The sequence below is a fragment of the Leopardus geoffroyi genome, chromosome C1, assembly GCF_018350155.1.
Source record: "Leopardus geoffroyi isolate Oge1 chromosome C1, O.geoffroyi_Oge1_pat1.0, whole genome shotgun sequence".
Taxonomy (NCBI): domain Eukaryota; kingdom Metazoa; phylum Chordata; class Mammalia; order Carnivora; family Felidae; genus Leopardus; species Leopardus geoffroyi.
The window spans coordinates 131,130,628-131,146,630 of record NC_059328.1 but is presented as its reverse complement, the minus strand read 5'-3'; the positions used below and the strand labels follow the sequence as shown (position 1 = coordinate 131,146,630).

At 35.6% G+C, this 16,003-nt stretch overlaps 1 long non-coding RNA gene across 1 annotated transcript in view; it reads left to right on the top strand.

Moving 5' to 3' along the window:
• Positions 1–6,123: 6,123 nt before the first annotated feature.
• The window catches only part of LOC123596746, a 76,725-nt gene continuing 66,845 nt past the window's right edge, over positions 6,124–16,003 (top strand). The window contains exon 1 of the long non-coding RNA XR_006711846.1: positions 6,124–6,251. This is a non-coding gene — a long non-coding RNA (uncharacterized LOC123596746). The remainder of the gene's footprint in view (positions 6,252–16,003) is intronic.

The following is a 16,003-nucleotide window of genomic DNA, read 5'->3' as shown; positions in this document are numbered from 1 at the left end:
GACCACATTGCCCTTTCGCCAGCCTATGCAGACCATGCAGTGAACTCAAAGGAGTCTTTAGTTCCTCTGGTGGGAAATGACAACCCAGGGGGAACAGCTAGCCTTCCCAAGCATGTGGGTCACTTTGTGGGAGTTTCTACTGGATCTTGCACCACAGACATTGCAGGGGAATCTGTGGTAAGTTTATATCAGACAAAATATACTAAAAAAATTTTTTTAACATTTATTCATTTTTGAGAGACAGAGAGACAGAGTGTGAGCCGGGGAGGGGCAGAGAGTGAGAGAGACACAGAATCTGAAGCAGGCTCCAGGCTCTGAGCTGTCAACACAGAGCCTGATGTGAGGCTTGAACTCATGAACTGTGAGATCATGACCTGAGCCAAAGTCAGATGTTTAACCAACTGAGCCACCCAGGCGCCCCAGACAAAATGTACTTTAAACTAAAATGGAAAAAAGAGGCAAAGAAAACCAAGGTATAATGATAGGAGGGTCAATAACAAGAAGCTATAATAATTGTCAATATCTATGTTCCCAACACTGGAGCACCTAAATATTTAAAGCAAAGTTAACAAAGTTAAAAGGAGAAATAAAAAAATACAATGAGAATTGGGAACTTTAGTACCTCAGTCTCAACAATGGATAGACCATAACCAGTCAGTTAAACAATAAGGAAACTGTGGATTTGAACAACACTGTAGACCAAAGGACCTAACAGACATATCCAGAGCATTCAAGCCAGCAACAGCAGAATATGTGTTCTTCTCAAGTGCCCATGGAACATTTTCTACGATAGATCATATGTTAGGCCATAAGACATGTCATAGCAAATTCAAAATTGAAATTATACCAAGCATCTTCTCTGACAACAATGGCATAAGTCTAGAAATCAATAAAAGAAGAAAACTAAAAAATTCATGAACACATGGAAGATAAACATTTCCCTGAATAACCAATAGATCAAAGAAGAAATTACAGGGGAAATTAAGAAAAAATTGAGACAAACAAAAATGGAAACACAACATACCAGACCTTATGGGCTACAGTGAAAGCAGTTTTAAGAGAGAAATTCATAGCAATGAATATCTACATCAAGAAGCAAGAAAGATACCAAATAAACAACCTCACTTTATGTCTTAAGGAACTAGAGAAAGAATAACAAACTGAACCCCAAGTTAGCAGAAGGCAATGGGGTGATGGGAGGGAGAACTTGAAAAAGGTGATCAAAAGCAACATTCTTCCAGTTATATAACAAATAAGCATAGGGATGAATGTACAAGATGATGACTATAGATAACACTGCTGTATGATACATAGAGAAGTTGTAAGAGAGTAAAGCCTAAGATTACAAGGGCATTTTTTCCTTTCTTCATTGTAACTAGATGAGATGAACGTTAACTGAACTGTTATAATCATTTCACAATAATATAATTCAAACCATAATGCTTAAACCTATACAGCGATGCGTGTCAGTTATTTTTCAATAAAATGGAAAAAATCAAATACAGGAGGATGAAAATCTAATATGGAAAATATCAGTTTGAAGTTTTTGAAGAAAATACAAAATAATATCTTATGATTGGAAGGAAGAACTATTTTTTTTACATGAGAAAAACAACATAGCCATAAAAAGTAGATAAATTTGACTACACTGAAATTACAAACTTCTGTTGAACTAAACATACAATAAAACAAAAAGCAATAACAGAGAAACCATTTATAAATTTGACAAGCTAAAAACTATTTATAGTGTATTTTTAAAGCCCCACAATTTCCAAAGTTTAAGAAAAAGTAATAGGAGAGGTGCCTGGCTGGCCCACTCAGAAGAGCATATGATTCTTGATCTTGAGGTTGTGAGTTTGAGCCCCACGTTGGGTGTACAGATTACTAAAAAAAACAAATAAATAGAAAAAGAAATAGGAACATGTGCAAATGAAGAGACCAAAGAATTCTTAGAAGCATAAATATGAATTATCAATAAACATAAGAAGAATGGCTGAAACATACTAGTATTTAAAGGAATAACTATTTGCAAAGCCAGATATCCCTTTAAATTTATCTGATTTGGTGAAAAATATTTAAGTCTACAGATACCAAATACATTTTCTTATATATACATAGAGAAATTTTCACAGTAGCATAAGAAGACCAGCTCCAACATGTTTATTATAGCATTGTCTATAATAGCAAATATCATAATCAACCAAAATTCCCACTAAAAGCAGAACAAATATTTAAATTGTGCTTAAGCCAGGCAGTTTTGGCATAGTGATTTAGAATGATTTTTTTTTTTTTTTTTTTTTTTTTTTGAGTCACACTGCCAGTGTGTGAAGTCCAGCTCTATCAACTTTGGGCAAAATGTAGCTCTATGCTTCAGTTTCTTCATTTGTAAAATGGAGGTAAAAATTGTGCCAGCTTCTTATTTTTTGTAGGATGTTTTATATAAATAGACTTCAGAGTAGAGTAAGAGACATAGCATATAGTAATTTTGATCTGTTATTATTAATATTAGCCATATGACAATAGACCGCACAACAGATAAAATGAATAAACTGTATCTATCAATGTGAATGGATTTCATCAAATTGCATTTAGGACATTTTTAAAGGATACATAAAGCATAATACCATTTACATAAAACTAAAACTTGAAAACAATACTGTACATAATTAGCAAATATGTTCATGTATTGTGAAAGTAAAAAATCATGCATGGGAATTCATCTGTAATTGGAATATTTTATTTTATTAAAAAATAGACCTAAAGAAAATGATGTACAAGTGTATATAAGCATTGCTGGACTATTCTCTATCTTTTTATTAATGCTTGAGATACTTGGTAATTAAATATATTATAGTGTTAATTTACTTTTTCACAAAGAACTCTGCATTTCCCAGGCTCTTATTTTTAATTCCCTTCATTATTCAATTTTTAGCAAAAGCTTCTATAGCTCTTAAAACTACAGTTTCACTTAATTATGCAAGTCTTTTTTTGGTAATAGTTAGACCTAGTCCATATGTGTTATGAATTGATTTTACAAGATAAATATGCAATAATCCCATTACTAAAATATTTACACATGTTAATTAATATAAATATTTTGATAAGTACAGAGCATTGGCTGTAGAAAGATCATTGTTCCATCAAAAAGAAAAACAAAAAACAAGTAGCATAGGACATTCAAAACAAGAACTGAAGGGTGCCTGGGTGGTTCGGTCAGTTAAGCATCTGGCTCTTGAGTTTGGCTCAGGTCATGATCTCACAATTTGCAAGCCCTGTATTGGGCTCTGTGTGGGCAGTGTGGAGCCTGCTTGGGATTCTCTCCACTCTCTCTCCGTCCCTCTCCTGCTCTGTCTCAAAATAAGCAAATATTAAAGAAACAAACAAAAATTGAAAACCTATGGTTTTCAACCTATGGTGAAAAAGGTATTTCCTTCACAGCTTCCCATGGTGCCTGAACTGTGCATAAACTCCATCTCTTCTATGTATTCTCATTTTGGTAGTCTTTCTGATAGACAAAATAGTCTCTATGGATCCTTCTCAGAACTTGTAATGAGGGGTTTGCTTCATTCAGACAAGGACTTGGCAAACATTTCTATGATGGGCAAGATAGTAAATATTTTAGACTATGTGATACATATGACCTTGGTCACTATACGCAACTTTGTAATTGTAGGGCAAAAGACAAAGGCATAAACAATATGCACATGAAAGGGTGTTAGAACAAATAGGTGATTGGCTTCAATTTCGAGCTCTGAGTCTAAGTTTCTACAGTGACATAGTCAGACTCTCATACCTTATCAGAGACCAAGGAGAGGTCATTACTTTCCTTTTAAAAGATACAGCGGAATAGATTGTGGCAGTGCTTTATTCCAGAAAACCAACACTATGTTGAGTTGTTCCACTTTGGGAAGTGCCCAAATAAATTCATATTAGCTATGGACCTTATTAACTAATGAATAAGGACCAAGAAGAAAGGTTAACTCTTCTTAAACCTTCTGGTCACTGAATAATCTCTGCATCAAGTTTCTGACAGATTCTATTTTTTATTGCTATCGGTGAGAATATACCAAAATATGATCCTTTCCAAGTAGTCGAGGTAGTCATTTTTTATTAAACCTATTGCTTGGTGGAATGGCCTAAGATTATCTCTGACCTTGGAAATGACTCCAAATAACCCCATTCACTGATATCTAAGGACTTCAATGTTGATTGTCCCAACAATGATTTTATTTAAGCTAGTGGTCCACGAGTTCATCTACAGCCCTTTACATGATTACACAAGCTGAAAGCCTATGCTTTCCACTCGTTCCATTCTCAGCCATGCTCACTCATCCTGCCATCAGTGTAATGCATCAGTTGTGGCACTGTTGGCAATTTTAGATACCTATCTCTGTGAAATTGCTATGGCAAAATGTAGGGAAATTCACACACTTGTTTGTTTTCTTTTTAAATGTTTATTTATTTATTTATTTATTGATCTCAGAAACTATAAGATCATGACCACAGCCAAAATCAAGAGTTGGAAACTTAACTGACTATGCCACCTGGGCAAAATGTTTATTTATTTATTTATTGATCTCAGAAACTATAAGATCATGACCACAGTCAAAATCAAGAGTTGGAAACTTAACTGACTATGCCACCTGGGCACCGCATACACACACTTGTATGGGATAAAAGACAAACTGCTAACCATTCCAGTAAAAACAAATTGCCTCAAAGGGTCTAAGTATATAAGAACCAAGATAATTGATTAACAGTTTATCACTGCACGTTGTAAAGGAGATAATGTGCTTTAATGCAGTTATTACATAAGGATTACAGCAATGGTTGAGATACTGGTAGTCTATATTACTCTTTAGAGTGTATCTGTTCTTTGGTTTGGTAATGAGGGAAGTAAAGTGGTGTTAACAAGTCGCTTTTCTCCTCGATTTCTTTGTTTAATATGATGACCTCCCTACTTTCACCAACACAGGTGGATTTACAGTTTAGAAGTTGACTGAAGATCTGTGGGCTTCATTTGACTACCAGTTGGTGAGGTTCTCCTGTTCTATGTAAAAGGAAAAAAAAAACTGAGTAAAGGTTATCATGTTCTTCCCGTATCTGAACATTACCCAGTAAAAATGTGATGCCCATAAAATAGCACTATTATTTATTCTGCATTTACTATGAGTCAAATAGGTGCGTACCTAAACAATTTATCTGTACTGTCTAACAATTCTTATAACGATCTTTTGAGATATAGCCTTTTCTTGTTACTGTTTTATAACTGATAAATCTGGGAATTAAAGATATTCAGACTGGCTCAGTCAGTTAAGTATCCAAATTCAGCTCAGGTCATGATCTCATGGTTTGTGAATTTGAGCACCGCCTTGGGCTCTGTGATGACAGCTCAGAGCCTGGAGCCTGCTTTGAATTCTGTGTCTCCAGCTCTCTGCCCCTCCCCCACTTGCTCTCGCACGTGATCTCTCTCTCTCTCTCTCTCTCAAAAATAAATAAAAATTTTAAAAAAAGATATTCAGAGAAATATTTAGAACTAGTTCTTCTGACAAGCCCAAGATCTTTACCATTTTTTTCATACCATCCCTATTAATCTTTTAGATGAAATAAAATCTGTTTTCTGTATTATTCAGGCATGCGAAGAATATTGACTATAAAATAAATGTGTTAATGAGAAACAAAATATGCCTCTGAAAGAACTAAGCCTTTGTCAATCCCCACTTCAGCTCTTGGGACAGTGAGTTCTCAGACATTTAGTTCACATTATACCAGTTGAAATGTCACTTGTGGGCTTATGAATAGAAAAACAGATAGGACAGAAAAAAGGGTCAATTAAAACTAGTAAGACCTGGTGAAGCAGCCAGATGGCTGACCTTTCTCTCAATATCATCTCAGGGTACCCAGATTCTAATGTCCTGGTTTATTGTCCCAATGGCAAGGCATTAGCATGGTTGGATCAGCCCACAGCAAGCTGATGCACTTACAAACTTTAAGCCAGCTGGAAAGAGACACTCATACTTCTGGACCCAAACTCTGTGCTCTGAGTCAAGCTGTGAAGTCAAGCTGTGAAGCCAAGAAACTTCCTGCATTATGACCTCTCAGTCACAAAGGGAATACATTTCTTCTTGCAGCATTAGTAAGCTGTTTTCTCATCCACAAGTATGTGTAATGTTGTTGGGCATGGACAGGACGTCTATTCATTGAACATGTCATCAGACAGAAAGCAATGGTTACCAGCTTGGATTCAACTTGTGGGTTATCTAAATTTCCTGTTTCTTTTGTTTCTGCTCTTTTTTGAATGATGTTTTTGACAAGTCTTCAGTGTTTCTCTATCACTATTAGAATGAGAAATTTTAACTTACACAGGTCCAGCATCCATTAGAAAAAAAGAAAGAAAGAAAAAAAGAAAGAAAGAAAGAAAGAAAGAAAGAAAGAAAGAAAGAGAAAGAAAGAAGACAGAAAGAAAAGACAGACAGAAGGAAGGAAGGAAGGAAGGAAGGAAGGAAGGAAGGAAGGAAGGAAAGAAGGAAGGAAGAGAGAGAGAGAGAGAGAGAGAGAGAGAGAGAAAAGAATTTTTAGGCAGATATGTAGTGAAGAAAGAACTTTACCCAGAGAGGTTTATCCTTAGTTCTGGCTCCTGGGAGGTAATTTCTAAACCCATGGAATTCCCCAGAGAATGGAATGTCTTTGTTATTCATAGTGGACCTCTGGGGCCACAGCTGATAGTTTATGCTAACAAGATAATTGGTAGTAGGCTAAGCTCCTCAGACCCCAACTGATTATTTTGCTAAAGAGATGACCCCACTGTAGGGGCTGACCAAGATCCAGAAGTACCAACCCTGTGATCAGAGTTAGGCTATGTGAAATCAGTCAGATTTCCAGGGCTGGGACTAGAGACTGAATTCAATATGCAGGCAGTAAATCATTCTTGTCAACCTAATGAAGCCTCCATAAAATCTTGGGACAGCAAAGCTGGAGTGAGCATCCTAGTTTGGCAGAATTTCATGCACATATTGTTACACTTCAGTGCCAGGAAGGTAACATACCCTTGGGATACAGAAACTTTATTTGAAACCCTCTTCCCAGTCTTACACTGTGCCTCATGGGTGTTTCTACATCATGTCTTTTTCCTATAATAAAACTAAGAGTAAGATAGTGCTTTCCCGAGTACTGTGAGGGAAATTATTAAATGTGAGGATGGTCATAGGAACCCCCACGTTTTTAGCCAGCTGATCTGAATTCATGCTTGAAACCCCTAAACTTGTGAATGATGTCTAAATTCTTGGGTAGACTTGGCAGTCTGGAGGACTGTACCCTTAATCTTGAGTTTTGTCTAACTCTGTGTAGCAAATCTTATCAAAATAACATTCCTCTAATAAAAATGCACAAAAAATATACATAACCTTTTATACAGTAATGTTAATGTTAAAAATTTGTCCTAGGGTAGTGGTATATAACCATAGTTATAAAATAAAATACAATAATAAAATAATGACAAAAATAACTGAATAGTTCAACTCTTTCTCTCATCAACATTTTATATGGTATTTATTATGGCCTGGCCACTGGGTTAGATACCAAAGATAAAATATTGAAAAAGATAGACATACTACCCTATTGTGTAACAATAATATATGGAATAGTAGTTTATTCATTTAGATGGATAGAAAATTTTAATATTCTATGATAACTTCCTTGATAAGAGATGTTCTATGATGGGGCACCTGGGTGGCTCTGTTGGTTAAGTGTCTGACTCTTGGTTTTGGCTCAGGACATGATCTCACAGTTTGTGAGTTTGAGCCCCGAATCAGGCTCTGTGCTGACAGTGCAGAGCCTGCTTGGGATTTTCTGTCTCCCACTCTCTCTGCCCCTCCACTGCTCACTCTCTCGGTCTCTCAAAACAAATAAAAAAGCTTATAAAAATTTTAAAAAATTGAAAAAAGAGATGCTTTATGATAACTTCCTTGATCAGGGATGTTCTATGATAAGTTCCTTGATAAGGGATGAACACTTTGCCATTGAGTCACATAGTAGTGGCACTGAGCCCAGACCTGAGTCCAGAGTAGTTTATACAAATGAAGAGATCAAACTAGAGTTGACTATAAATAACTAAATATCTTATTAGTAGTGGCTTACAAATAAAAATAGTTATTAGATCAACAATAATTTAATCACAAAATAAGAGCCAAGCAATACTAGATTTGGAACAAAAGCTCAATTTTATCATCAAGGACCCAGTGATATCACCACATGTGTCATTCTCTTTCTCCTGCTCTGCCATCTTGAGCATGCTGGCCTTTCAATCCTGGGTAAGGATGTTTCCTACAGGTCAATGCCATCACATTCAAGGAAAAAGCAATGGAGTAGACCCATAGGTTTCCTCCTCAAGAAGTTCTGCCTTTTCATCAGGAGTATAGACTAGAGAATTTGCCAAAATGATGTCATAGGCCTCATTAGTGAGAAGGTCATAAAGTGAGGCTCTGATGTAAGAGAATGGGATTTCCATAATTAATTTCATAATGATTCATAGTCTGGTACTGGTGGAGAAGCCATATCCGTTCTGAGACCAGGGAACTTCCACCCTTAACTAAGATCAAGTAGGATTTGGCGAGTGGGTAATTGACAGTATCTACCATAAGAAATAACCTATAAGCTAAGCCATGGTGGCTGATTAGGATTAGCTAGAAAAATATGGGGATCAAAGGGACAAAATGAGGAAAAAATTTTCAGACCGAATAACACGTAATATTTCAGAGACAGAAATCTTGATAATTGTACTGAAATACCAACAATTTATCACAGCGTAAAAGGTGATTATTGAGAAATGAGATGATAAAAACTAAGAAAGAATAAAATAAAAAAATACCAAAATTACCTAAAATGAAATGTTATTAATTAATCAAATGGATAATTAAAAAGTTTATATGAAATAGACATACAGACATACCTGGCAGTTATTACAGGTTTTGTTCCAGACCACTGCAATAAAGTGAATATCACAACAAAGTGAGTCAAATTAATGTTTTAGTTTTCCAGAGCATATAAAAATTATGTTTACACTAACCTGTAGTCCATTAAGTGCTCAATAGCATATGTCTAAAATATGTACATAATTAAAAAAACATTTTATGCTGAAAATGCTAATCATCCTCTGAGCTTTAAGTGACTCATAATCACTGATCACAGATTACCATTACAAATATAATAATGAAGAAGTCTGAAATATTGCAGAAAATACCAAAATGTGACATATAGACATGAAGTGAGCAAATGTTGGAAAATGGTGCTGATAGACTTGCTTAAGGTAGGGTTGACACAAAAGTTCAATTTGCAAAAAATATAATATCTGAAAACTACAAGAAAGCAAACCACAATAAAATGAGGTATGCACATATTTATGGATAATGTTAAGGAAAATAAAACAAATATATGTACTTGGTAGAAAGTATAAATAAGTATGATAAATATTTAATGTATAAAACAGTTATAATTATGAAAAGACGCTAGCTAGGATTATGAATACTAGATGTTCAATTAATTTATATATGAATAATTTAATTGATTAAATTAAAATGCTGATTAGTTTCCTACCAGCACAATGTTTGACCTTACTGTCAATTTACAAAATAGAACTGTCAAGTGAAATTTTATTTTCTTCAAAGTTCAAGATGCCGCATGGGGTTGCATAGATCGTGCACTGCACAAGGTCACCCAAGAGTCAAGTGTTAATTCTGTTTGCTCTGCCATTTGTCTTTGTGCAGGGCTATACCTGGAGAGGTTCCATTTTTAATTCCCAAAAAGTTATCAAATGAACTAGCTGCAGCACTTGCTCATGGTGGAAGAAGACTTCAGTATCTGCAATGAGATTTGAAGATACTCATTTTCCATATTCTCTTCTCTCTCAACTAGCATGGCTATTCAAAGTTAACTGTAAAACTCATGAACTCACAAAAGGAATGTACTTGAAGTTACATAAAGACAGAACAGTAGCAAAGTTCATGGAATAATGAATACCAATATTCTTATTGGGAAATGAGAAATCTTCTAAAGAAAAAATATATGTCAGGCAACTGTGGTCCCTTGAGTGACCTCTGGGGATTCCTATAGATGCTCTGTGCAGAGAGCACTTTTTCTGTTCGTTATTAAATTATTTCCTAAACTTCCTTCTATTCTTTATGGTGCCGTTTGACCTACAAAAAAGGTATTGAAATAGAAGTTTCTTTTCCCTTCTGACCAAATGAGAAGGGCAAGATTTGTGGAAGTTTTTCAAGAGACGAATGAGCTTCTTATTACAGTGAATTATGTGAGGGAAAGGGCCAAAATATAATTTGGTTTCTGCTCTCCCTATTTAATCCTATTAGTTTCAGTCTTTGTGACATGTCTTCTGTGCTTTCCTGAGCAGTCAGAATCCCCCTTTGGTTTGAGCTGGTGGCATGACCAGCTGAGTACAGTTATAACACAGGGAAAATTCTTTCTTTAGGGTTCACGTAACAAAATAAGAACAAAAAGCTTTTGTCAAGTAGAATGAAAAATACCTTAGAGGGTGTGGACGTCATTGTTCCTGAAGCAGCTGCTTTTTCTCCCAAGGTGGTCCTTACCTTATAAACCTGTCTGTACTATTCCTAGAGGGAAGTTTTAACCAAGATGTCCTAATAAGATCAACTTCTTAGGCGATCTGAATTAGAAATTTTCAGAGACTGGCATTTTTCTTAAAGCAATTTAGATTCATCTCAAAAGTCAGCAATCTGTCTAATGGCCTGAGCCAATTCTGTCCCCATTTGGAAGAACTAAAAACAATAATTACTACATTTACTAAACACTTACTATGTGCTATGACATATTTGAGCGCTTTACATGTATTTACTTACTGAATACTCACAAAACACCATATGAAGTAACTAATATTGTCATCTACAATTTACATATGGGAAAACTGAGGTATTGAGAGACTAAATAATTTATCCGCAGTTAATGAAATCCTAAGTGATGAAGTTAGATACAAGCCTGGGAGCCTAGCCCAGAGTCCTGACCTGTAACTTCTCTGTGGCGATAGCTCTGTTTGATCAGACTGAATATGATAATCAGGACGAAGAATCATAGAAATGTATAAATCATCAATGTCAATATGCTAACTAGTGCTTGAATTATGTCTGCATTAATCCCACCAAGCATACAGCATCTCCAGAGATGACATATCCATTGTCTTGTAAATCTGGACATTTTAGACTTGGAAAAAAATTTTAAGTGGACTTAAATTTTAAGTGGAAAAAATTTTTACCAGTGGACTGGTAGCTGGTGTCTGTTCTTTTAAATGAAGTGAAAAATTCCAGCAACGTGCTATCCAATTAAATGGCTGCATTCATGCAGCACTTCTCATCCAGATGAAAGGTTTTGTTTCATTATTTGCTGAAAACTTTATTCTCCAAGGCTGCACAATGCTCCCATGTGCTTCAAGTGGTATTTGTGCCATGGGAAACAATACCTTGGTTAAAAGACTAGGTGAAAACTCTGATTTTCGTAGGGAAAGAATAAATGATAAGGTTTCAAAACCTATCTGAAATATGAGGTAACTTATGAATTAACGGGAATGTGGTGCTATCTGTAGAGAAGCATGTGCCAGTAACGCTTTTTCTTAATCCTAGAAAAGGGCCTTGATGCCAAGCAGATGGCAGCTATGTTATTCAAACTGAATGGAGAATGTGTCTTTTCTTAAATCTCTTCTCCAGAAAGCGAATACAGTTACCTAGCAGCAGTAAGTATGCCGTTTTATCACAGGTATTAGAGTGAGTGGGCAAAATGAAACCCCACATAAGGAAATACTCCTTCCAAAACACACACATGGACTTAAAAGTTAATTTAACAATTTCCCGATTGTCAGTTTCTGTTTTCAATCATCATCTTCCTTCCTTTTACATGGGCTAGTATAACAGCCATCCAATTGAATGTTCTACCTGTGATTTCTGTCATTAAATCCAGCTTCCACACACCTGAGTTGTTTCTGAGTCATGTATCTTATCTGATCGTTTCAGTGCTAAACACTTCCTGTGGAGGCTTGATTGCCTGATACGATCCCACGTTTTTTTATACGAAAATCAAGAACCCTTATTTTTAGCTCCAGCCTTCTCCAGTCTTCAGTATCTAAAGATTCTGAAGGTAATTTTCTTCACTTCATGATTCCTCCAACAATATGAAGGTAGTAGGTAAAGGTTAAGTGTACCAATACTCCTGAGGAACACCACCCAAGGCTGGATGATCACTCTGAGGTAAAAGTGGTTAAGGGGACTTTTTATAGGTAGTGAGTCACAGCAGGGTTATCAAAAATTAAGAATTATTGAAAAAAAGTTGAAGGGCCATGAAATTCAAATATAGAAACATGTCACCAGAGCATTTCATAATCAAACATACTTTGAAAATTAGAAATTCTTTATGAATTAACTGACAACTACATGAAACAGGTGATGTCTTTAGGTGATGTCAAAGAGTTCTGCAAAGCTGTCATTTACAATCCAGGCTGGAAGACGTCCAAATAATGAGTTTTATGATACTTTAAAAATCTTTATCTGCATGAAACTGTAATGACTTTTGAAGAACTAAAATGAGGATAGTTTCATTGCTTGCAGATGCTTGATGCACTAATCAGTGTAAAGACTTTTAAGGCTTCATTAGATTTTTACTCAATAAATGTTAAACTTCAATCAAAACAAACTTTAAAATATCAATGGAAAAGTCAACTTTTCATTATTTTGAAACCTTGTCATGTAAAATTAAGTACAACATTGATTGCCCTCCATAGAAAATAGATTGGTATCCATCAACTCCAGCAATGTTTCAGTGGTCCTATTTCTACACATTCCCCTGAACATAATGTTTTATCAAATGTCTTGATCTTTGCCAATCATAGACCTGAAAAATGGTAACTCTTGACCATTTTAACTTCAAACTTTCTTAATATGAATGATACTGAGCATATGAGGTATACGTTTACGATTCATTTATATTTATATTCTGTGTGTGCTGTCTCCTCATCTTTTGCCCTTTTTGTTTTTTAGAGGAAGAATTTTTATATAGTAAGATATTAGTCTATTGTCTGACATGAGTTGCAAATATGTTTTTCTATGGTCCATTACTTGTCATCTTTTTTCGGGTTTTGCCATGTTTATTGTTTTTCTTTAATTTTATGTGGTCAAGTTTATTACTCTTTTTAAATTCTGGGTTTGGGATAATATTGAAAAATACATTTTGACATCCAGATTAGAAGATTTTTCTGTATAGTTTACTTTTCAATAATTTTATGGTTTTATTACTTTACATTTAAATCTTTGATATTTCTTGAAATTTTTATGGTCCAAGGAAGGGGTTAGAAAACTGTACCCCATGAGCCAAACATGGTTCACAATGAGCCAAATCCAGCCAAATCAATTATTCATGCTGTCTACAGCTGCTTTCACACTGTAACGGCAGAACTGAATAGTGATAGAAACCTGCAAAACCAAAAATATTTACTATTTGGCCCTTAACAGAAAAAAATAATAAAAACCACCACAACAAAACATTTTCTGACTCTTAAGTCATGTAATGCAAAATACTGCATATATTTTCTAGGGAGTTAAACACTATTTACGTCACTTTTATCCACTGCTCTGAGAGTTACTTTTATAATATACCAAATTGTAAAATATCTTTAGAAATGAAAGACAAACACAATAAATACAGGCACCTAAATTTTAGAAAGTCAGGTTACATGGATCTCTTGTATTCTCTTATATGAATGAGTTTTGTATGTTTCCTTCCAGGAAGGAACTCTGGCCTGACTAGCAAGAAAATGTCATAAAATTCATGTTTTATTGATTCTTCTTCTCATATTAGGAAGATCCTAAATGTTTGTCATGAAGTCTTATTTTCCTTCTTCCTATAATTTATCAGTAGGGGAGTATTTAATATATATAATGTATGTATAGCACAGATACAAATGGAAGATTGTATCTCATATATAATGTATCCATCTCATTGAACACACATTATTAGTGCCATTAGCTTTGAATTGAGAGGATTATATTTTATTCTTGCGTGTAAAAATGAAGGAGGAGTCATTGTTCTCTAAGAAATTTTGTCAGTAATCTTACTGGATTGACAAAGACTTCTAATTATTTTGCCAGTGGCCTGATTGGATTGACAAAGATTTTTTTTAAAATTTTTAAAGTTTATTTTGAGAGAGAATGAGAGAGAGTGCATGTGTGACCTCATGTGAGTGGCATGGGCAGGCAGAGAGAGAGAGAGAGAGAGAATCCCAAACAGGCTCTATACTGTCAGCATAGAGCCCAATGTGGGGCTTGATCTCATGAACCATGAGATAGTGACCTAAGCTGATATCAAGAGCCCGCCACCTAATTGGCCGAACCATCTATGTGCCCTTGGATTGACAAAGACATATTAATCAACCTTCCTCTTGCTCCTCTTGAGATCCATGACATCTATTGGTGATTGTGATTTGAATACCTGGATTTGAAGATAGAGTTGGTCTGTGATGGGGGGAGCATTTTTCTCAGTGCAACGATGTTTCTCATGAGATACTTCAGAAAGATGAGAAAAAGGCATATGCACATATGGTGAATTTTATATACACAAATCTGCATGATAACCAAGTGAAGATGTCACTTGCCAATCAATATTTGGCCCACTTTTTATTTTTTATTCCCTACAGTATTTAAATAAAATACACTTTAATGCCCCTGTGACTTAGGGTTTTGACAAACTCACAAACAACTCATTCATAGGCACAGCAAGCCTCACCTCTAGAGGCACTAAATGACTGAATGATGCCCAAGCACCTACTAAATGTCCAACATAGACAGAAAACGGAAGACTGGTAAGTGGACTGACACTGTAAGGCAAAGAAAGAAGACTCTATGTCAAGTGAAATTTAGTTCTTTAAAGGAACAGTTAAATCTGTAGTTTTCAGGTAGCCTAGGAAGTTTTAAATGGCGGCTCATTGTGAGAAACTCATTTCGAGTACATTTGAAAGGCAGAACATCTAAACGTGCGGTGGCCTTTCCACCTCTCAGGAACTTTGATTGGGCCCTGACTGCGAAGGAGAATGCAGAGAACTGAGTCACCAGCACAGCTTCTATAGCACCCTGGGGTCCTTTGGAAACAACTCCTCATCCAACCTCAGTCTAGGATGGGTTAGAACAGTGACTCCTCCAGGCAGGGGTCTGAGATAAACGACCTCCGGAGTCCTCGCTCTGCCTCGCAAGTCTTTGATTTTGAACTGACGAAGTGCAAGCCGACTTTAAGTAGGTCATCCAAAGAGCTCACATCCTGGCATGTAGTTGGCATTCACTAAATAATATGGCAGAGAGAGAGAGAGCGAGAGCGAGCAATGGACGTTTTTTAAAAGCAAATCTTTCTACATAAATTTATTTTTCCTAAGGATTCTATAGCCCTCTTCCTTCTCTGGGAAAGTATATCTGTGAGTGGTAGCACCAATTAGCATAGGCATGAAGACGAAATTGTATGTGATTGTTCATGGCACCTGTATTCACAAAACTACTATGGAAAAATTAAAATAACAATGCTTCTGCCTGGTTGTGTAATTGGTTGGTGAAGCAGGTGGCATTTGGGTGATTTTAACGTTTCAAGCCCAATACGTTTGAACCAATGCAATACATTGCAACCTGTAATTATATAACTGATTTTTTTCTTAATGCATGGGTTTAATTAACCCTAGGACCTTAGCGACTGGTAACCTCTCCATCACTTAATTCCTTGACCTACCAGCTTTTCAGCTCTTCCTCTCTTTCATCTTCCCCACAAACCTTCATATTTACTACCATCTACATTATATACCATAATATAATGTAGAAGAAAAGTCAGATGCAGCTGTAGGTTATTGATATCTATGTAACTTCTGTGACCTATATAATTATGCTTCTTTAGTAACTTATATAACCCATGGAATCTTAAAGTTACAAGAGACCTTTGGGACCATCTAATTCAATACATT